Below are 23673 nucleotides of genomic sequence, written 5' to 3' on the forward strand. Positions count from 1 at the left end.
TCCACGTGAGATGGTTTTTTAAATTTTTCTACGTTCAATGTTTTTACTTTACTTTTCCGAAACGATCCCAATAGTAGTGATGCATTCTCACATTTGTTTGAATATTTTATTCATAATTTTTTGTTGTGCGCTGTCGAAGGTTAGGTATATCTGCAAATACCGTTATTCACAAAGAAATCTGTGAACAATCACCAATTGAAACAAATCGACCTATGTTGCAGCCATTCAGGAGCCACTTCGGGTGCTGAAAAAAAAACGCCTGCAAAACATATGGAAACTGCTTAAAATAGGTTCGGGGTGATTGGAACAGTGTTCCTCGATTGGTAACATTAATTGATTATTGTTGAAGTTTGCTAACTTAGTTTTACAATCTGAAAACAAGTTTCAACAGAGAAAAAGATAGAGAACAGATTGATATACTTTTGCTTGAATTTCACCCAACACAGTTCGAGTATTTCGTTTCAATACACAGGCGGTTCCTAAAGCTGCTTAAAATATGTTTCCTACCCTAAGTCATTTCAGAACATACCTACATGATGATGGAAATATGTCCTTCAAATAGCATCAGTGGCTACATCACTACTGTGAAAACAATGCGGAATAGAATTGGTGCTCATCATCGTGGTTTCTCCGCTTAACATATTGAGCAAATTATATAATAATAGACTTTAACTTCCCCATGGTAATTGCATCATTTTTATTGTTTTGCAACGCATCGCTCATGAATTGTGGTTCGGCGGCCAATTTTAGGTACATTGGGATTGTTGGCGTTTTCCTAAGCCTAAGTATAAGGCTTTGACTGCTTGAGTGAATGTCACTTTCCATTATGTTTGGGCGTTCGCTGGAAAGGAAAACAGAATAACACATTGTACGTAGTGGTAGCACAGCAATACTTTACATACGTCTCTTATGATTAGATAATTTTGCAGCTCTTTGTCTTAGATCGCCCTCGATTGGATACTTAAATAATCAGTCATCGCAAAAGGACCCGAATATTAGTTTTTCGAATAAGGTTGGAAACCATTTATAATTGTTACATTATCACTATCATCAAACCAATCATTGGGTCGGTTTCTAAAACATCATGTATTTCATTTCGGGAGTTTTAACTAAATATCACCCCAAATTACTTTTCTAAAATCATATGATCTAAGATCATATGTTTTATATGTTACGAAATTACTGAACGATATTCTTTTGTATCTATATTTTTTTAAAATGAACAGATTTGGTTCAAATCCAAAGAATTAAATCAAGTGTAAATCTAGAAAACGGAATAGCATTTATAATTCAACTGGTAAAATTCATCATTCACAGTGTTTGGTTTCGCACAGTTACAAGAATAGGTGTGCAGACGCGGCTAATGTTTTGCACACCTCACAATGCTAATAGATAAATATGAAACATTTCTATCGTGTCTAGAACAATCACGCAACTTATACCCATCGTATAAAAGAAGCGTATTGTGGCCGATCAATCGCGATTTGCCGGTCTTGGTTAACTGTAAACTGTTCAGTATGAAAAGATGCGTTATTTTATATTAATTAGTAAATAGCACCAGCTTCATTTTGATGCATAGCAACTTTTAATCGGAAAATAATAAATCAGTCAAAAAAAAAAAAGGACTTATAGTTTTTCATGTACATCGTACAATGTGAACTAAACGGCAGTCATACAAATAGAATGATTTGTTTCGTAGCGAGACTACCCGTTGGACGTTTGCGGTGGTTTATTGAAATACAAATAGAACCATTCTATGCCAAATAACCTTTCGTCCAATGTCAATTTTTTTTTCATTTTAATGAAACTTAGCTTAGAAAACTGAGTATTTTTCACGAGTAAAGGAATTTTTTAGACTCAAGAAAGTCAGATTGTGAATCAATCAATGCACCGTTGAGGCAATATGCACCCCCTCCGATTTACAATGGAGAATCATTTTAATATTAAAATAATGAAATTATTATTTGAATCTATGTTTTCCATAGTCACCCTGTCATATGTATTATTATTTTTACATTCCTACGCATAAAGATCACTTTATAAATCAAATAGATATAGCAATCAGGTTTAATTCAAACATTTTTCGCTGTAAATTCGGAAGCACTGTACGCACTGCGCGAATCTTTCGGCCCTCCTTGTTCTCACACAGTAAACGACAACATGTATCAAACCTTCGACAATCGTTTATAGAAAGGCACATCTAACATATCTACAAAAATAGTATTACAGGCCTTGTTCGATTTTGGCAACACGACCAAATTTAATTTTTTTATGATGCCTACCGTACCGGACTGAAGAAAAAATTCAATAGTAAATTATATAACCAATCCGAAAAGTGTTGTGCGATGCCTACCGGACTGAAGCGAAAATTCAATTCAACGCTTGGATGGTTGCTGGTGGTAACACGTCCAAAGTTTTTTATGTTGCTAAAATAGAACCGTGCCAAGAACGAAACGTGCCAAAATCGAACGAGGTCTGTAGTTTGCTTGGGAGCACGCCGAACTGATGGTGTCTGGATTCTGTTTTGAGCTGCTGAGTAATAGAGTACATTTACATACAATTACGTTTAATGAAACTAGGGTAGGGAACATATTTTAAGCAGCTTCAGGAACCGTCTGTGTATTCAGACGAAATACTCGAAATGTGTTGGGTGAAACTCAAACAGTAGTTTATCAATCTGTTCGCTATCGTTTTCTCTATCAGATCTTAATTTCAGATTGTAAAACTAAGTTAGCAAACTTTGACAATCGTCAATCAAAGTTACGAATCGAGGGACACTATTCCAATCACCCCGAACCTATTTTAAGCAGTTTCCATCTGTTTTGCAGGCGTTTTTTTTTCAGCACCCGAAGTGGCTCCTGAATGGCTGCAATATAGGTCGATTTGTTTCAATTGCAATTATTCACAGATTCATTTGTGATCAACGGTATAACTTATATTCGTAAGGCAGGTGGACAATCAAAGTTTTCGTTTCCATCATTGAAATTGTCGATATTGATCAAAATGCAGGAGTTTGAGGCCTGTTTCCTTCGACTGATTAAAATAGGCGCTACTGCTTAAGCCGTTCCTTACCCTACATAGAAAAAAAGAGTATGGTTTGGTTTCACAAATATGCTGTCCCTCTTGGCTTTTCGCATTATTTTTTCTGCTGCACACCGTAAATTCATAGAGATGTATGATTAATAAAACAGAATTCATTTTTCGACAGAAAAAAGATCGGATGAGTCCAGATTCTTCACCAGCCTACCGATTACTCGCTTTTCCTGTGCTCCAACTATATCCCACCAGACGAGACACGTTGCGCTTATTAACACACATTTTAATTCGTTACCCACGATCTGTGAGCAAGCTCTCCCCAATGACAAGGTAGTCGTAACCAATTCAGTAAAAATTGTCTAAATTGTATTATATTTTTATTGTTAATCTTTATTTAGCTGGAACTTTGCCCAGTTGTTTCTATGGGCTAAACTAGACATGTCGTGTTGTGCTATTACCCTTTTTTGTCCTTTAGCCAGTGATGTATTAACTCTTTACCATATCAATTAGCATGCTAAACTTAGAAATTTAAATTTTTTTCTACGAAAATCACAAAATGTTAGCTAGATATTAATAGTTTACTAAACATAGCGAAATATAAAAAAAAAATCTTTCAACAAAAAAATTTCAAGTTTTTTTTTAACAGAAAATCTTTTTTACGCGGGAGGTAGGTAGCGCGTAAAAAATCTGTTGAAAAAACTGCGTGAATTCCGAAATCCGCGTAAAAACATCATTTGCTGAACATTTTTAATCATTTCTGCCAAATTCTTTCGGAAAAAAATTAATAGTAGTGTTATTTCCGTATGTGAATCGAGCTGAAAATCAAGGAAAAATATAAAAACGTTAGGCCAAATCAGTGAATATTCAGTAATTGGATTAAGTAACCTCATCGGACACTCCGAATGAATCTGATAATGAAAAACCATAAAAACACATCGCGTAGAAAACGACTTTTCTCAAATATCCGTGTAAATTCCGAAATCTGCGTAGAAAAAAAGCGTTAATTTCGAAATCCGCGCAAAGAAGACCATAGTGTTTGTTTCTTTGGAAGAACAAAATAATTGTTAATAACTTTGCCGGAGACACTATACCAATCAAACAAACCGTTTTGACTATAAAAATATTTTCATCATTCACAGGCACTCAGCTGAGGAAAAACTCCCAAAGTTAGATCACTTTAATTACGTAGACTTACTGATGTTGAAACATTAGAAGCTATGTCAAATAAAATTAATAACAATTTTCGACAAAAATCATTGCAATCCTCAATTGCTACGATAAGCTTTCTTTATAGCCAATAAGTTAGCAATTAAGTTAGTTGTAAGTTTACTTTTCTTTTTTGACAAGTGGGTTTAAATCCCTACGAATGATAAGTCCTGATTGCGCAAGCAGACAAATCTTAACAATTAAAATTACAATCTTTCTAACAGTGTGGAGAAGTCACCATTTGTGATTGGACACTTATTATATACTAATATTTATCATAAACACTCAAGCTACTAACAACCCCCCCTTATTTAAAAATAATCCTAACGTTAGATTTCCTGTTAGCACAAAAAACTTATGAATCGGAGTGCTTATTAACGTTAAAAATATTTTAGAGCCTAAACGGTTCGTTTGATTGGCATAGTGTCTTTGGCAAAGTTGTATATAATAATTTTGTTCTTCCAAAATATATATACATCACTGTATAAAAAAAATTGGATTTTTTTAATTTGAATCTAACAATTAACAAAAAAATTTAAATCTAACGAAAACTACATCGTAGGAAAAAGTAAGTTTTAAAAATATTTTTAATTCATTATTATATTTTTTCTTATTTTTTTACTCACGGTGTATCTTCTTTTCTGGGAGAATGAAACCTTTGGCTTTGGCGAAAAAACTGCAACAATCGAACGGTATCATGTTTTTTTCTTATTTTGGAAAATTTTACCTCCTTTTCATTTATCCATGATCAAACAGCAAATAATGCACAATGGTCGGAAAATTAAGATTTGCTGCCAAAATTATTTTTAAGTGAAAAATTGATGGTTTTCAACTGTAGATAGTTTTGTCATAAGAGAAAAGTGATGTAATGTAATTTAACTAATTGTTTTGTTGATAAGTCACTAAAAAATTCAAAACTTGCAAAAAATGGAAATTTTTCAATTAACTTTTTCTACAAAAACGCAAACTTTTTTCATAGATTTTCGAATGGTACGAATGGTAACTGTAATCATCCAAACCCCTTATTACATTTCCCCTTTACACAAACTATTAATGATTAAAACATACTACTAATAGTACAATATGACATCTTTAGCTCATAGCACCCCACATCTGTACAAATTTTCAACCAGATTAAAAATGGTCGATTAAAATGGTTGTTCGTTTTTTTTGTGAAATTTCATTGAAGTTTTATTTTAACTATTTTGTAGGTTTTCCGTTTAGCCTTTTGGTTAGTCTCGAGTTTCGATACTGTACCTAATGAGCCAATCTCGAGTTGGAAGAAACTGCTAGTGTCAATGGAATCGTAGTGCTAGCCGCGCAATTGTAAATAAGAAGTTCAAATTTTTAGATTTTGTCGGTAATGTACACATAGCTAATTATGTTTGATTCAAGCTCACTACTGATCGAAACAGGACCTTCGATAAGTTTCACTACAATATCTAAACTCAAAAATGCAAAATGGGTTTTTAATAATGATAATATTTTGAAAAGGATCAAAGTTCAATGAGTTTTACAATTGGGTATAAAAATAATCTGATACATAAAATAGATTCAAAAAAGATTTATTTATTCCGCATTCGTAACACGAATTTTTTCAGGCAATGCTAGTCAAATATTGTATGAGTCGTTTTTATTATTAGTGATTTGTATTCGTTTGAGTTAGATTTTGATTACTGGTTTCTGTGAATCTAATTTATCTATGTTATGTTTTCAACTTTTTCTGTAATTTTCCTCAACTGTAATTATTTTAGTTATGATTTGTTAGCACACACAATGTAGGTTATTTAATATTCATGCTACTGAACAATAAAAAAATGCTAATATTGTCCACATTACTGATCATTAGTGTACAAAATCATCCAATAAAATGCTGAACGATATACAATTACGTATCGTGCAAACGAAATCACTAGACGATGTAACGCAAAAATAAATTCTTGCGAGGATTACCTACATTTTTTCTATGTGTCTATGCGGTTCACTATGCGATCGGTCGGTATATCTGCAACGGTATATGAAGGATCAGCGGAACAATCAGAATGCACCGGCCTGAATAAAATCTCGTGTCCATAAAGTAATTCTGACAAGATGCGATTGCGGAATCCGACGCGTTTGCGCCACATACATTCTGCAACATACTCGGCGTGTGGATCCTTCTGCCTTTTCATAGCAAATCCAGAACACACATCATGCAGTAAGGTTTCAAATCGCGTCGCAAGTTCTTCAATATACCCTACCGTCTTACTTCATATGCTCATCATTCAGGAGTAATTAATCATTCTACCACAGCCTATGAAAGAGATAGCGATGCTCAATATGCTAACAATTAGCATATGTTTGTTTTCAAAATAACTGAAATTTGAGGCTAATACCTATCAAAGGTTAGCCCCTGTGGTAGAAGGAAATTCATAGGTTTGGTAGAAAATTCCTACTCCGGTAGTAGCAACTGAACATCCCGAACGCTCCATTTCTTTACAAAAATGCACCGGACAGACAGACTAGTCGAATGGTCGAACACATTAGCACGTGATGGTTTAAAATTCAAATTGTATATGTATACTCCAACGCGCAAACATTTTCCAGAATTTTGCAAATGATGAAGCCAAAGAAGAACGAAGAATCTAAGCTAGGAAAATCGAATAACTGGTTCTATCGTCTTCAGCTCATTCCATCAGTTTTTCCATTAGCACGTGTTCGCGTGGTTCGCGCCAAATAAACACGAACCACTCAGGTAGATCCCTGCAGCATGGTCTGCGCAGACTATAGACTGCTGGGTTTCAGTTATGCACGATCATAAGTTATCACGAAAGCCCATTCATTGGAAATTGGATTTTGTTGATTTTGTAAATTAAAATTCTATATGATTTAATTTACTACTCGTATATTAATCATTAGTTGTAAGCGATGCATTTATGCAATTTACCACCATCGGATACAAAGGAAATTGCGGAATGACTGATTTCGCTGTGGTAACAGTGTGCAATAACTGTTAAGAAAAGACTCATGACTGTTCCAGAGTGTAAAAGTGCAAACCGCATGACTAAGGTGCTACGAACCGATGTATTGACTATTTTTGATTGCAACAATCACGTAGTATTAAATGATATATTATTTCCGTCGCTCGAGAATAAGTGCCACAATAAACCACTTTAGTCCTCTATTTACAGTTTTTAATGGCCTCAACTCATTCAGCTCTTTTTCTTATCAGCTCAAAACCTTCATGAAGATGAAGGCTACCGGTATCAACATAAAGGTGAAATGTTAAACTAATTTATACAGCACAACACGTCCTCAAGTAGTGGTACCAATGTAAAATATGAACTATGAAGGAAAAAACTCTTTTTATTTGTATTTATCGCATGAGATAATATTTTTATTTTGCAAAGTATTTTTACTTGATGGTAGAGAGGTGTTAATGTTTGCTTGATTTGTAAGCAGTTTTCTTGCGCTCTCCGGAAATAAAAGTGTTAATATTGCATTAAGAAAGTTTTGTTGAATGATACCGAAAATGGTCAAGTGGTGGTTACTGTAGATGGATTTCGCGTCAGTTTTCAAGGCTGTCCGAGTGTATCAATTATTGTGGAAGGAGAGAAATTGGTTTATCAAAAAGTGTCATTAAATTCAACTTTTACGAGATTCATGTACGTGTCACAATTTTTGAATTTACTTGAAGTGAACTGGGTAAATTACATTTTTAGCTTAGTAAAGCGGGCGATGTATGTAGTTTCGCGGGAATGCGAAGATGAACGGGAATAGAAGGTGTGACTAGACTTAAGCAGGTATTACACGAAGCAAATATTTGCTATTTTTGGTACGGATTTTATTTTGTGCAAATAAAAATCGTACCAAAAATAGCAAATATTCGCTTCGTCTAATACCTGCTTTAGAAAAAAAAATTCTAAGTCTAGTCACACCTTCTATTCCCGTTCATCTACGCATTCCCGCGAAACTACATACATTGCCCGCTTTACTAAACTTAAAATGTATGTCAATTATGACAAAAAATGAAATTTGTTCGTAAAGTGGGTAAATTACGTTAAGCTTGGAGAACTAAGAAAAGTTTGATAATAACTGAAAAATATAATTTACAACGATTATTGGATTATACCATTGATGTGATACTGCATTCATGGATTTCATTGGCATGCAACAGTTTGGGCTTGAGCAATTATTGTGTTATTTCAATTCGTAAATGTGTTGATCAGATTAAATAGCCTTATGCAATGGTTATCCAACGATTACAGTAAAAAAACCTTGAAACAGATTTGACAGTTTTTTTTTAAATGTGTCATCAATACATATACAAACATAAAAAAAATGACTCAATTACTGGTAACCAAAATACAAGAAAAGCATATGATTATACGAAGGATGTGACATAGATGAGACTCATTGCAGCACCCTTACACGTTTTTTCGATGATCAATATAATAATATTTTTCGTTAACCCCGTCGCCGTGATATAGTAAAAACCTTACACTGGTAAACACCGGTTTTGCTCTTGCGCACTACTGCATCGTTTTAGGGCAATTTATAAGAGCATTGGAGCAGCTCTTTTTTGGCTTTTGTCGACCAGTGTTATCAGAGATTAGAGGACTAACATTGACCAAAATTTGCCAAAGTATCGATACCCGAGTATCGATTTGATTCGTATGTTGGTTCAGTAAATATCGCGTGAAAAGATGGCTTATTGAAACGTTTCATTTTTTATATCATTTCACCATGTTATTATGATTTCTTACGTGCCACTCGTGCGTATCTGCAAGTTTATCTGTGTGCAACATGGTTGATCAATTTATTGCCTTTTCTACTTTATGATAAAACTAATCTGGGTCCATAATGTAGGTACATGTGCAATTGAAAAAGAAATCATTTCGTTGTTGACTTCCAGTCAGGCTATGAACATAATTAAGTAATTTCCATTGATTTCGTAAATTTTTTTTTCGTAATAACTGCAATTACAAATCGATATAATCTTTGGGCGGGTTAAAAAGTAAAACTCTTCTTCCCTATAATCACGAATTAAAAATTGGATGCAGGGTGTATATTTTTGAAGAGAAACAGGTAGTAATAAGGCACAAAACGGGGACAAAAAGTCGCAGCACAACAAACGACAACAAAAGCCGCAAACAAATAATTTAATTCCCGCGGCAGTGAAAGTGGTGGCATGTGGACGGTTACGGCAGCATACATGGTTCGGCATGTCGTAGCGCGATTAATTCTGTACATGTTTCGAATTTTGCCAAAACATCTTATCAGTTGGCTGACCATCGGAAGAAAAGAAATTGTCGGATTACTACTTGCTCTCAACACACCGTCGTTCCACTGGACAAGCAACGAGATTTGGCTGTTGCTTTATATGATAAGCATATTTTTGTCGGATGTGGCCCTCGTCAATGTTGCATCGTGTCTACACTGACGGAACAGACCAGATCTTTAGGGTGAATGAGATATGACGCGTGTGAGATGTTCAGTAATAAGCAACGAGAAAATGGCAAACATGGCGAAGTAGCTGCTACGCGATTGAATAAAGAGTTTGACCGTTCCAAGATGATGATGATGATGATGGAGCAGCTCGAGGACCGCCATTGGCCATCATCTGACTTTGGTGTTGAGCAAGATGCGGAAAGAAAGCAGTTCACGCCATGTGACAAGTTTATGCGACCCTTAAGTAGAATAAAATATTTTCACCAGCGCCGACGACCGATTCCACTGGAGGAACACGTGATTTAGTAGACAGCTGCACCGGTTTCGGAGGAAGGGCACTTCCTTGCCCAGTGCGTGTTTTGGCTCGATCAGATCAATAAATTTTCTGCGCTGTTTTCTCTGATATTACCGGTAGGGTGGACAAGGGTGTGCTTATATATTTGGAAGTTCACAAAACTCGCCTTGATGAATCGTATCAAGGTATAGGTTTCAAAACAAATGTTTGCTGCTTGTGATTTAGAGATTTTATGATATTTTAAATTTAATTCAAACAATTGTTATTTAAATCTACTAAACAACGTGAAAAATAAATATTGCAAATAGATGAAAACAACAAAACTCTCAAAAATAATGGATCCCTTCTGAATTTAACCACACTTGTGCGAATTAATGATTTTTGCTTTATAATGGCCGCTGTAGGGAGAAATTTTGGTGTATAGATTGAATTAATAGAGTTGATAAAAACAGTGCAAATGTTAATCGATTATTACGTCTCGCTTGTTTATAAACATGCTACAAATCAAATGAAAAGGTTAACAGAACGAGTTGATTTATTATTCAGTGAAAGCGAATTTATACTGCTGTCAGCTTTTCTGTTCTTTTCAATATCGCAGAAATTTTGTCATGCCTGTAATTTAGCGTAAGGATGAATAACAATAACAAGAAGAAAATGATGATGATGAGCAAATCCAAGGAACATAGGACAATGATTTTAATAGAGTATTTCTGATTTGGCTGAAACTTTGCACAGATTCTCCTATAGACCATCTCACCGAATTTCTATAACCTCAGTTTTCTGACAGTTAGTGGTAACTTTGTTTATATCTTGGACTTTGTGCTTTTTTCTGCTGCACAGTAAAAAAATTTACATGTCTTTGAATGCACATAAATGGAGCATTGGAAACCATGTAATATTCCGTGTGGCATTATATTCCCATGCAATGTAATTGAATATATTGTTAATTTGCATGCATATTTAAAATCAAAGCTTTAAGTTTATATCACTTAACGTACAAATTTACATGGTTTAAAACGATTCTGTATTGTGCATTATTAGGGGTGTGAAATTATATATGTTTTTCACTTTATGTGCTAGAAACCGTTATTTTTTGGTACTGTGTGGAGCAATCGTGTGCGTAGTGGAAATGCTGTTCGATTAATAGTTGTTCTTAATGTATCTGTTATAATTGAGACCAAAACCGCATCGTCCGAAGGTAAACAAAGTTACCAGTAGCTGTCAAACACAGCTGCGTAACGTCACCGTGCGATGGTCTATAAGCTGAAGATGTTATTTTGTGCTATTTTTTTTGACTGAGAAAAGAATCTTTGGTTTCAAGGAGGATGTAGCGATAAAGATCATCTCTTCATCGACTTCAAAGCCGCTTATGACACAATTAATCGTGAAGAGCTATGGAGAGTTCTCGACTAAAACGGTTTCCCCGGGAAAGCTCACAGCAAAGCAAAGCCTTGGTGCTACATTCCGATTCGGAACTTGACCTTCTGTTTTAGTGTACAAGACAATTGCGGGGCTAGCGCTTCGATCCTACTGATACTAACAGTTCCCGAGACGAGACTCGAACCTACGATCACTGGATTGTTAGGCCAGTATCGTACCTCGAGACCATCTGGGAGATAACGGAAAGCTCACCAGACTGATAAAGGTTACGATGGAGAATGTGCAGTGTTGTGTGAGGATTTCGGGTGGTCTATCCGATCCATTCGGATCCCGCAAGGGACTTCGACAAGGTGATGGTCTTTCCTGCCTGCTGTTTAATATTGCGCTAGAAGGTGTTGTGAGACACGCGGGGCTCGATTTTCGTTAAATCCGGTCAGTTAATCTGCTTTGCGGATGACGTGGACACTGTCGGCAGAACATTTGAGGCGGTGGCGGATCAGTACACCAGATTAAAATGTGTAGCAGAGAAGATTGGACTAAAGATAAATTCGTCCAAAACGAAGTACATGCTAGCGGGTGGTGCTGAACGTGACAGGGCACGTCTAGATAGTGTTGTGATAATCGACAGTGATGAGTTTGAGGTAGTTGACGAGTTTGTGTACCTTGGCTCAATTGTAACTGAGAACGACGATACCAGCCGTGAGATTAGGAGGCGAATCATCAGCGGGAGTCGTGCCTACTATGGGCTCCACAAAAAATTACGGTCGAAACGTCTAGTTCCCGCGTAAAGTGCAACTTGCACAAAACGCTTATTAGACCGGTTGTTCTCTACGGGTATGAGACGTGGACAATGCTTGAAGAGGACCTGCGAGCGCTCGGAGTTTTCGAACGACAGGTGCTAAGAACCATCTTTGGCGGTGTACAGGAGAACGGAGAATGAACCATGAGCTCGCGCAACTCTACGGTGAACCCAGCTTCCAGAAAGTGGCCAAATCAGGACGGATACGTTGGGCAGGGCACGTGGCGAGAACAACGGACAATTCCTTGTGAAATTGGTTCTCACCTCGAAGCACAAAGAGCAAGATGGTTACACCAGGTGGAGCATGATCTGGCAAGTACGGAGTGCCCGCGGGATTGGAGGCGGGCAGCCATGGACCGATCAAGTTGGTGGAATTATGTTGTGCAGGCCATGTCTTAGGACGTACGGCCATTTAAGTAAGTGAGCGATGAAGATAGAAAATTAAAATAAACTGGAAAATATGATAGTAGAAAGTACGAAAAATATAGTTCAGCAGGTAGGTTAGTGCAATAAACATAGTTCAGCCCAACTGCTGAGTTTCTACTATCCAAGTTTCGAAAAGTCGTCAATGTTGAATGTTGTATAACATTTCGCAGCTTTCTAAGAAAAAAAGGTTCTCAAAAAGTGGGCTTTTTGCGATATTTAATTTATAATTATTTGTTGTGATTTTTATCATAGATTTTTTTTACAGTTTTACAGCTGTTTACGCATCATAATGGTGGACGCTATAATGGAAAATTCGTAATAAATTACCCACTCTTTCGACAGCCCTGTTCACGAAAATTTCGAGTCTTCATGTAGTTTATCAAGAAAAAAATATATCTGGCAACATTTAGGTTGACAATTCAGCAGAAATCCCAAAACTGACGTAAGCAGAGAGGTTCACATATTACGAACACGCATTATAGCGATCGCCACTATGGTGTTGTACTTTTTATTTTTTTAAATGACGATGATGATGCATCATCAGATTATAATTATAATTATTGTTTTACTTCAAATTGGAAAGCGAATTGCAAAAAATGTATTGTTGTTAACAAAACAAGCGCTCTTAGCAATTCTATAGAATTGCAAACTGTCACAATTTCTTCTTAATTAAATACGAACGAAAACTATAACACAGCTGGTATATGTTAATCATTCATTTTATTTTTGGCGCGCTCTCATTTTTGTAACGCAGCGTGCAGTAGCATTTAGTGTGGCTTCAAAATAACTGCGTGATGTACGGATTTTAGCCCGAGACACGTATTGGAAAAATCAACAAACAAAATAAATTGCGAATCGCTCAGAGATTTTGAAAGAAAAAGTTACAGCCAGCTGTATACCTAACTGAAATCGAAATCTCTCTTTCGTTTCGTGCTATTTAGACATTGAATAGAATTTCGAATACTTATGATGTTCCTTCGCTCAAAATGAAAATGGTTTTTTCTCATGAATTTGAAAGGTTTAACATCTTGGTTATTGTTTAATCTTGTTGTTACAAAGAAATGTTACTTAAAATATCGTACATGTTTTGTACATTAAAATACGAAAGTAAATTCCGATGCTGCGTTTTGAACTCCAAACATTCATTCAATTTTTCGAAAATCTTTTACGTTTCGGATAAAACCAACATTTTTACAACAAAACTTTATGTGCCTGCTATTGTTATTGTTATGCCTATATTTCACAATTAAACAATATTTGTTTTTAAATAAAAACAACCGTTGAAAAATCTTTCCAATAATATTCCACAAAGTTGAAGTAGTCATTGTGCAGCATGTCAAATCATCTTTGTCTGTTCATGACCCTGTGTGAAATGTAGCTCGACTCCTAAACAACATGTTATACCTTTAATTTCCGATGAATTGTTTTCTCAAATTCATAACTTGTTGATGTTTAGACATCTTCCTTGCTTACTTTGTTGCCCAACGGACCATTTACCGGTCTAAGGCCGAACGGGATGGAGATGTCCAGCGTCCTCTGTCTTAGGCAGCCGTTCTCCAGTCATTTCGTACACCAGTTGATCGTGAATCTTCTTCCACCGCGCACATCCACCGTGTGCGAGGCCTACTACAGAGTCGACGGCCTCTTCTTGGTTCTCTGCTGAATATAGTTTTGGCAGCTCTCTCGTCAGGCATTCTGACCACATGTCCAGCCTACTGAAGCCTGCCTCGCTGTATTACCTTCACTCTATCAGCATGTTTGTATACCTCATACAACTCGTGATTCATGCGTCTGCATCACACTCCATTTTCGCGTACCGCCAAGATCGCAGAACTTTACGCTCTAATACTCCGAGTACTCGTCGATCAGACTCGTTCAGGGTCCATGCCTCATGTCCGTAAAGGGCAACTGGGAGGATCAGCGTCCAATACAGCGCTAGTTTAGTGCGAGTATGCAAACTATGGGATCTTAGCTGGTTAGTCTGTAAGTAGTCTGTAATCGTAAGGTCGATAACGATGATATTAATGTCGTCCGCAAAACATTCTCTTAACATGGGGATACAGTCGCGTGCGACCCTTCTCCCCTGTCAGCATACGACCAAAGTTTCCACTGGTGGTTGGTTATCCGATCTCCGCTAAGGTTACTCGTATCGTGGTCGGCACCTTGTAGAGGTTGGGATAGGAGTTGCTAGACAGAGGTGGGAGACCACATTAGGGTCTCAAGTTACAAGTGTTTTGCCATTTGCCAACCGATGCACACTGTTTCCAAAGCTGCAAAAGCGTCATCGAAATTATTTTGACCCAAAAAACTTGATTTTAGAGCCACAGTGTCTTCAGTAAAGTGGCTCCATCAATTATTCTCCATGTTATAGAAGTTATAGTTTTGGGAGTAATCCTCTTAACAGTGAAAAGCGAGTTTTACTTTTTTCATTTTTGCATATAAATATTTATCGTGTTCAGCAAAGTTGTAGCACATTTCATAAGAAATAACTTTGTCAAAGACACCATACTTCTATCTGCCTTATAAATGGACTTATGTGAAGTTTTCTACAGATTGCCACCAAAAATCAGTTTTTTCAATATAACTTTTAGTGGTGATTTTCTACAATTTTTCAATATCCTACTAAACAAATAATGTCTGCGAAGAAAGTTTATTTTTATCTCACATATTTCTCTGGTTATTGACGATTATTATGTTAATACTTGTTCTAAACTACTAGCTTGTTTGTTGATGAAACTTTTAGATTGCGAGATCGCGTTCATTGTTTCGTTACTGAGCCTGTTACAAAGTTCAGTCCAATCTTTTCTAGCCTTTTAAAAAATCGGTATTTATTTGTACTTTTTCACAAAAATCTGTAAACTGTACACGTGCTAACGACGACCAGAAATGAAGTTTTAAAAACTTTTGTAAAATATGTAAAGTTAGTAAATGAAAATGAAAATGAAAGAATTGATGTGACTGCGCGACTTTTCCAGAAAAATTTGTACAATTAGCAATTAAATATACGTGCAATTTATAACGATGAGCGAGATGTTATTTACTTTTTTTTGTTAAGTTTTGTTTGGGACATTAGGTAAAGTATTAAAATTCGTAATTTGACCTAATGTTTGTTTTATACAAACTTCGCAGCTAACTGTGTTAACGTACAAGACAATTGTGGGGCTAGCACTACGATCCTACTGACACTAACAGTTTCTCTCGACCTGGGATTTCAACTCACAACGATTAACTTGTTAGGTCAATATCGAACCTCGAGGCCTACTGGCAGGCACTTTGAGGCAGGACACTCACGGTTGAATTTTTTTTAATAGGGGAGGGGAGTTACTGAAAGGTAAGTTTCAATGAGAATCACTGTTATGCAACCAGAAACATTTTTCTATTACGTTCGGGGCATAACGCTTTCCGTAGCTCGGGGCTAAAGGATTCTTTTTAAATAAATTTTTTGCCTACATTTCATCTCGTTTTCACACGCAAAAGTGCAAGCTTACATCAACCGATGTGTCCTCTCAAAACGCACATTGAATGCTCTGGCTTTGAACAACAAATGTGTCAAAAGGATAACGCAACAGTTGCGTAGTGAATACATTGACAGAGATCGAAAACAGAATATGTAGGGGAACTGCTCCATTATTCGTCTCATTAAGCCGATATTCACGAAGAATGCACGGATTAAACGCCAAATTTTCACGAAATCATTGAACAAATAAACTAAATATGCTTACGTGCTCTTATGGAATCGTTCAGCATTGTATATTAAGTAAAATTAGCTAGATTTATCCTGAATTTCGTAAAACAATCCATTTTTCACAACGCTTCCATATCCATCTCAAAACTTGAATCACTGCTCAATTATTCATCTCACGACGTCCCCATATTCATCACACTGTTAATCATGAAAGAAACACATTATCATGAATGAACGTAGCCGCAGCCCGTCGTAGTAGGTTACATAGATATTCGCTGCAGTTGTTTACGTGCAAAACTGGTAACCTAGGTAACCACAATAGTGCTGTAAATTTATGTCAATTATGTCGGAATAATTCAACATTTTCAGTATGATTTTTTCGTAATCACAGAAAGTGATTTGGCAACTTTTGATTTTATTCAACGCAGTGAAAACAGATGAAAAAACATACAGTTGAAATTAAGGGATTGTAGAAATTCATTTCATATATTTCTGCTAATTCAAGCTTGTTTTAGGAAATTTGAGGTGAACATTTCAAAGATTATAGTATTCTTAGCGAAGTGAGTGATTTGGTTAGTGATTAAAATAAAAAGTGGTCCGCTAGTGATGAGAAAAACTTTGTTTGGCTGCTGAACGACTCCCGTTGTATCCGTATAGAACAATGCGCGGATTTTGTTTTCTGAGGTAGGTGATTAAATTAAATGAGTTTTCGAGTGCAGATGCCCGACTATAATATCAAATTTGGTGCTTTTAAGTGAGTTTCTGAGGATTATACTTTATGATGAATCTAAAGTGAACTAAGAAGAATCCATTCCATGGATTAGCAGATTGGTTTAAGAAGAAAATATGCGTTTTTCCTGTTCTGAATTGTGTTTTCGAGTTGTATGAGATGAATATACGGGCTGAGATGAATAATGGAGCAGTTCCCCTATAATACACACAAAATCGTAGTGTTTCGGTAGATTTCGGCTTTATGCAAACGATCAGTTTTGAGGCGCTCAAAAAACCGCTGGTTACTTTCGCGAGTCGGTGCGTAACGAAGGCTCGTGCAACCCTAATCACCGTTAGCAAGCGAAACAGCCATTAGCGAGCCTCGTTGCAACAGAATTTAATGACGCTGGTGCCAGTTACGTGGAACCGAATGCATATGAATAAAACCAGAGCCGTCGTTAAATGTAAAATGTTTCAAACAAATCCAATGTCTTTTGATTTGTTTAAGATTCGATGATGTTTTTGAATGACCGGGGTCATGATAGTGAATCGATCAGTTCATATTTGCATTATGGTGTAATATCCACCAAATGCTAAAAAAAACAAGGCTTTTTTCATGTTTTTTGAAGGACATTTGAGATGTAAGATATATAAATAATATATCATTGGATTAAGTAACTCTTGCATAGTAGAAAAAAAATTATTGCTATTTTTTTTGCAAAATGGCGGCTGTGCAGCGATTGCCGTGAATCGCTTTTTAAAAGTTGTTCCACCGCGAGCAGTAGAAGTCGTGTCCAACTCCACCTATCACCAAAACAATTTTTTTTAATATCTACATAAGTGTCGCTAGTGAAGTTCACATGATATTTCTAGAATTTTTCCTGGCAAAGTGGCAACGGTTTGGAAGAAAAAATTCTTTTTCGACAAATAAAATCGACTTTAATTGTTTATAACTTTTGTTGTTAATCAATCGCTAAAATCGTGTGTACTTCACTAGGTAATCTAATGAAGAAGCTACAGTTATAATTTCAAGTCAATCGGATGTAAACTTTTTCAGTTCTACTGCTCGCCGATTTTGAAAACATGGTTTTGAGAAAAACGCGTTTAAAGTTTCAAAATGCTTAAAATCTTAAGAATCGCAATAATAAAGCCCCTAATATTTTTTTACTATCTGACAGCTATCCCTGCGCCGTAAAGTTGTCCTTCCTGGGCCTTATCTACCTCTTCTTCCTTTTTTATGTCTGATGTTAGGCTGCGCCTAGACTCTTTCGCGATATCGGACATGCGATGCTCAGCGACTTTGACGCGGTTGGCGTCCGATCCCACGCGAAACTCGTACATGTTCGGTCCAACGGTTAACCCAAAGGCATGATTATGTATTAGAGGACAGTTAAAGATATCGGCATCACCGCAGTTCGAACAAAACACAAGAATCTTGAAGCCTAGTCCACGTTTGCTCGACTGTGAAAACCACACACCACTATTACATTTTTTACACACTCTTAATTCGAAAAGGGTAGTAAATACAGCGAAATATGTATGAAACAGGAGCCGAAATCCGATCACGGTTCAAATCAGAAATTTTAAATTTTTTCGCCGAGGTTCTAACGTACTTCGAAGGCGGGTATCGGTTACAAATTTTGCTCCGGGTTGTTCTGGTACTTCTTTTTTTACTGCCTTTGTCGCCACTGTACATCTTGTCACTCATATTTAAGTACTTTTGAATATGACTTACAGTTAAAAAGTATAGAAAAACTCAAACAGAGAACGTACACAACGAGAACGGCTGACCGACTAAACAAAGGGTAATTGTGAGTAAACACGTGCTGTAGAGACGCAGTAGCGGTCGAAACTTGATGTAGCGACCTCTATACTTTAAATTTGAAACACGATATCGATCGTAGGTAACTTTTACTAACTTACAAAGCCGAGCTTCGCCAAATTAAACGAAAAATGTGATTTTGGAGCATAAAAGTAGTTCGGTAAAAATTGATTTAAACGAACTTTAGATCTGTACTTGGGCGATGTAGGTTTTGATTCAAGGATAGTTTCAGCATGATTTAGGCTAATTAAAAGTAACTGCAAAAAAAATTATTTTTGGTGGATATGACCCCTTAACTTAGTTTACCAAGTACCAAGATCATCAGTATTGATTACTGCTTGCACTGCTTTAACGATAGCAGCATTCTGAAAAATATTAACATTACCAGTACAAATCATCATGGCAATACTCCAAGTATAATGACAGTTCTACAAGGTATGCTATTCACGTCGATGCATTAGTATTAGTGAGCGTTATGAACTTTTTTAGATTTTGTATGAAATTTGAAATAATTATGAACTTTAAACTAAACTTATAAAACATACTTTCCTGAAAAGTTATAGAAATGATGTTGAAACATGTTTTATTTGTGAGAAATACATAAACATGCTGGGGTTTAGGTAAAATATGCTGTTTTTCATCATTTTGCCGGTAACCTTTTTGCACTTTGTGTTTTTTCTTGTACTCTAATAGCGCTTCTAAATAGAGATAGAGTCGCTTATGTTTCATACAGTAACAAAAGTCATGAGCTATGACAATGATTAAGATTATGCTCCAACTATTAGAAATATAGCATTTTTGTATATTTTATTTCGACATATTGTCGCAATTTTTCACACTAAATCTAAATTAATATCAATTTCTAGTGTGTTCAACTGGAGATTCACTCTCTAACCAAAAAAAAATCAAATATGAATTAACATAAAACGAGAAATTTCCAGAAATGTTCCGAATTCCATACAAAACGCGAAATTTTTCATAACGAGATTTGTTTGTGTGCGTGGATAGACAAAAATGTAGCATACCTTGTAGAACTGTCATCTATACTTGGGGCAATACTAGCACCGGTTAATACTTCAAAAGTGTTTTGATTTTTAGCCGTCCAATACATTGAACATTCGCTATAGCACCGAATGCATTATGAACTACACACATTCGTTGTACTAGTTTCAAAACAGTACAAAAGATGCTCTGAAAAGACGCAATATTGATGTGGTTACGCACAGTCCAACTTTTGCGTGCAGCATTGTCCGGAAGTCCAATCGGTGATTATGGACCGTAAAACAGCTACGATCGGTGCTAGAGGCAATCAGAAACGGTGTTTCCAAAAACCATGCCGCTCGAGTGTATGGAATTCCAAAGAAAACCATTTTGCCATTATTCATTAGATGGCAAAATGCCCCAATATTGTGGTGCATTCTGCCTCGTGAACTAGGTGCATTTTGCCTCACTTGCATGGTGATTCTTGTCCTTATTTTGCGGTGCATTTCACCCCAGCAAGGGTGCATTTTGCCTCGATTGACGACTTTTATAAATTATTGCACTCACTTAAAAAATATGTGTTATGCATTTTTTATAATGTTTTAGCATCAGATGCGAGTTTGAAGGAATAAATAAGGGTTTTTATGTTTTGATCAATTTATAACATTGGTTTTATCTCTCAGCTTTAACAAGAATATACTCTGCTTTCGTCAACTGATGCGTTTTACCCCAGGAACCCCTATTTGGAGTACAGATGGAATCGAGTGGTTGTTTAGAAACGTTTGTGTTTTTTTAACGTACTGTGATGATATTTTTTCTGGCCTACTTTTCATCTGTGTGGTGTTCTGGAAGAATCATAATGTTGCTCAAACATTCGTTGTGGTATATATTTTGATTGTTGGCCAAATCACTAAGCTTGAGCTATGATTTGACCAAAAGGAAAAAGTCCTTTTCTGTCCACTACTCTGGCTGGTCTTCCATTACCTTTCTGGCGGATTATAGTTGAGGTTTGCAGGAAACCATACACAATAGAAACCAGAAGATTTTCGCTTTTAAAATGGTTTACCATGAACTTTTTGTTGTCAACTTTGTTGTGCAGTTCATAGCGATCTGTACAATGCGCTTGCGGAAAGCTCCTTGTTTCGACGCCATTTGAACACAACTGGTCATGCATAAGCAAACAAAACAAAAAATAATGGCATAAAGAAGAAAGAGAGAGCTTTCATACGCATATTCTCATTTCTCTCTGAGCATGTTTGTTGTGGAGTAAGAGAGCCTAAAAAAAATCCAAATTTTTAGTTCTCACCCGTTAGACAGCTAATTTTTCGCCAACTTCAACTGTTTTAGCTTTATTACAAGTACTTAATTATTTCTTACCAATGACGTTTCTATTGAAAATCAATTTAAACGTTACGTCTTTTAGTAACATACGTTTGTGTGTGGGTAAATCATCCACTCAATGTTAGAACTAGATAATTCGAAATTTGTCGATTTTGAGTCAAGTATGCCATCATACTCTATAACATATCTGAAACTCGTTGTACCACGATAACAAAAAAAAAATATTATTCATCAATTACAAAACTAAATATCTCAACTTAGAACAAGTGTGTTTTGTGCTAAAACTAGGTTACTCGGCTCTTTGTTGACATGTTCGTTGCTATAACAGGATCTTTCAACAAAAAGCTCGAAATGCGAAGAAAGGATAACGAATCTTACTTGGTGGTCTTGACTGAACACATTTTGTTGGTTTTGTGCAGCACTGGTACAACTCAAAATTCATAGTCTCGAGAAAAACGCATCTGAAAATTAGCGTCGAAAATTTTTTAATTTCTCATTTTTTTTTCGTTAAACATGTTATTTTTGCTACTTTTATAGCGAAGTTTGGCGCCGGTCCGTTAATAAACGGGTCGTGAGTTAGGGTCCTGGGTGTGGAGTCGCCTCCCTGGGCGTCGGTGATTGGCCACAACAGTAGCGGAACTAGACCGACGGAAAATAAGCGAGAATAAAAAAAAAAAATGGCATATGGGTCATTCCATACGAAGTGACCACGAAAAAGCACAAACTTGGACACGACCATCCCAGACTTTGCTCAAAGTTGGGAGAATTATTCATCTACTGTCACTTTGGAAAAATCCGTTTCATCGTGTTCCTTGGAAAATTTCACATAAGAAACAACTATCATCCCGAGGGAATATGAGCCAATCTCGAGATATAACATTTTTACGAGAAAAGTTGAAAACTTCGTGATTATTTTTTTTTACAATTTATAGACGTAAGACACCCAGAAAATAGTGATAGGTGAATTTTGAATAAAATAAACCAAGAAATCCAGAAAAAATATTATTTTTGACCAGAAGTGTTGCCAGATAGATTACTTTTGTATTTTTAAACCAAATTTGCATTTCTCGGCAAATGCAGCTAATTTTATTTTAAATTCGATGGTTTCATCGTATGTCTTGGAAAATTTTACGTAAGAAACACTTATCATCCCGGGATAATATGAGCCAATCTCGAGATATGGCATTTTTACGAAAATAGTTCTGAATTCCGTAATTAATTTTTCGTAAAAATGTTATATCTCAAGATTGGCTCATATTACCACGGGGTGGTAAGTGCTTCTTACGTAAAATTTTCTGAGAAATACGATGAAACCATTAAATTTAAAATAAAATTAGCTGCATTGGCCGACAAATGCAAATTTAATTTTAAAATACAAAAATAATCTATCTGGCAACACTTCCGGACAAAAACAATTTTTTTCTGGATTCCTTGGTTTATTTTCTTCTAAACTCACCAATCACTATTTTTCGGGTGTCTTACGTCTATAAATTATAAAATAAAATAATTACGAAGTTTACAACTTTTCTCGTAAAAATGTTATATCTCGAGATTGGCTCATATTACCTCGGGATGATAGTTGTTTATTATGTGAAATTTTTCAAGGAATACGATGAAATTATCAAATTCAAAATCAAAATGGCTGCATTTGCCGAAAAATGTATATTTAGTTTTCAAATACAAAAATAATTTATCTGGCAAAACTTTCGGTCAAAATTTATACTTTTTCTGGATTCCTTGGTTTATTTTCTTCAAAAATCATCTATCAGTATTTTTCGAACATTTTACGTCTATGAATTGTAAGAAAAAAGAAAAAGAGATTTTTGACAAAAAGTGTGCGACTTTGCAATCAAGAGGGAGGTCCTAGAGAGCGGGGGGTATTCCAATCGACAAAAAATTGGGATTTTTCCAAAGAGACCGTAGATGAATAATTCCCCCAACTTTGAAAAAAATCTGTGATGGTCGTGTCCAAGTGGCATGTACACTTCGTATGGAATGACCCATATAACACTTCGTACCAAGAAGAAATTTGTCGCGGTGATTTCAACAAGAAATAGAACAGAAAAATATATTGACCTCAAGTTTCTCTTTGATTTAACCTCCAGCTCTCGAAGATTGTTTTAAAAACCGAATTAACAGTATAACTTTTATTGTTAACACGTGACCTGATTGTTTACACTAACACAAGAGCAACAGAGACTGTTTAGATAAATAAAACTAATAAAAATGCTTTAATTTTGAGTATTTTTTCCGGTTCCTTTCAGTGCCAGGTATTGAAAAAGGCTGCCAATTATGACCACAGTAATTGCAATTTTATACGGGTTTATAGTGTTATTGTAAAGGAATTAAAACACTTTCACATTTATTTTAAATTTCCTTCTTATTCTGAAATTCTGAAGCTTGTCAACAAGGTTTGATTTGTTACTACAAGTAATGTAGTATACTCATAAAGTGAAGTGTTGCGCAATGTATTACCCGTCGCTTGACTGCTTTATTCCAATAAAGTTGAATATATAAAATAAGCAAACTGCAAACTCGGAAACTTGACCATACTCAACGAA

The 23673-nt window shown here is 35.9% G+C and overlaps 1 long non-coding RNA gene across 1 annotated transcript; it reads right to left on the bottom strand.

Moving 5' to 3' along the window:
• On the bottom strand, positions 1-23673 carry LOC129732071 (uncharacterized). Its single transcript, XR_008729158.1, has 3 exons — positions 23588-23673; positions 530-841; positions 1-259 (listed from the first exon to the last, which is right to left on the bottom strand). It is a non-coding gene; the product is annotated as an uncharacterized LOC129732071 (long non-coding RNA).

The sequence above is a fragment of the Wyeomyia smithii genome, chromosome 3, assembly GCF_029784165.1.
Source record: "Wyeomyia smithii strain HCP4-BCI-WySm-NY-G18 chromosome 3, ASM2978416v1, whole genome shotgun sequence".
NCBI lineage: Eukaryota > Metazoa > Arthropoda > Insecta > Diptera > Culicidae > Wyeomyia > Wyeomyia smithii.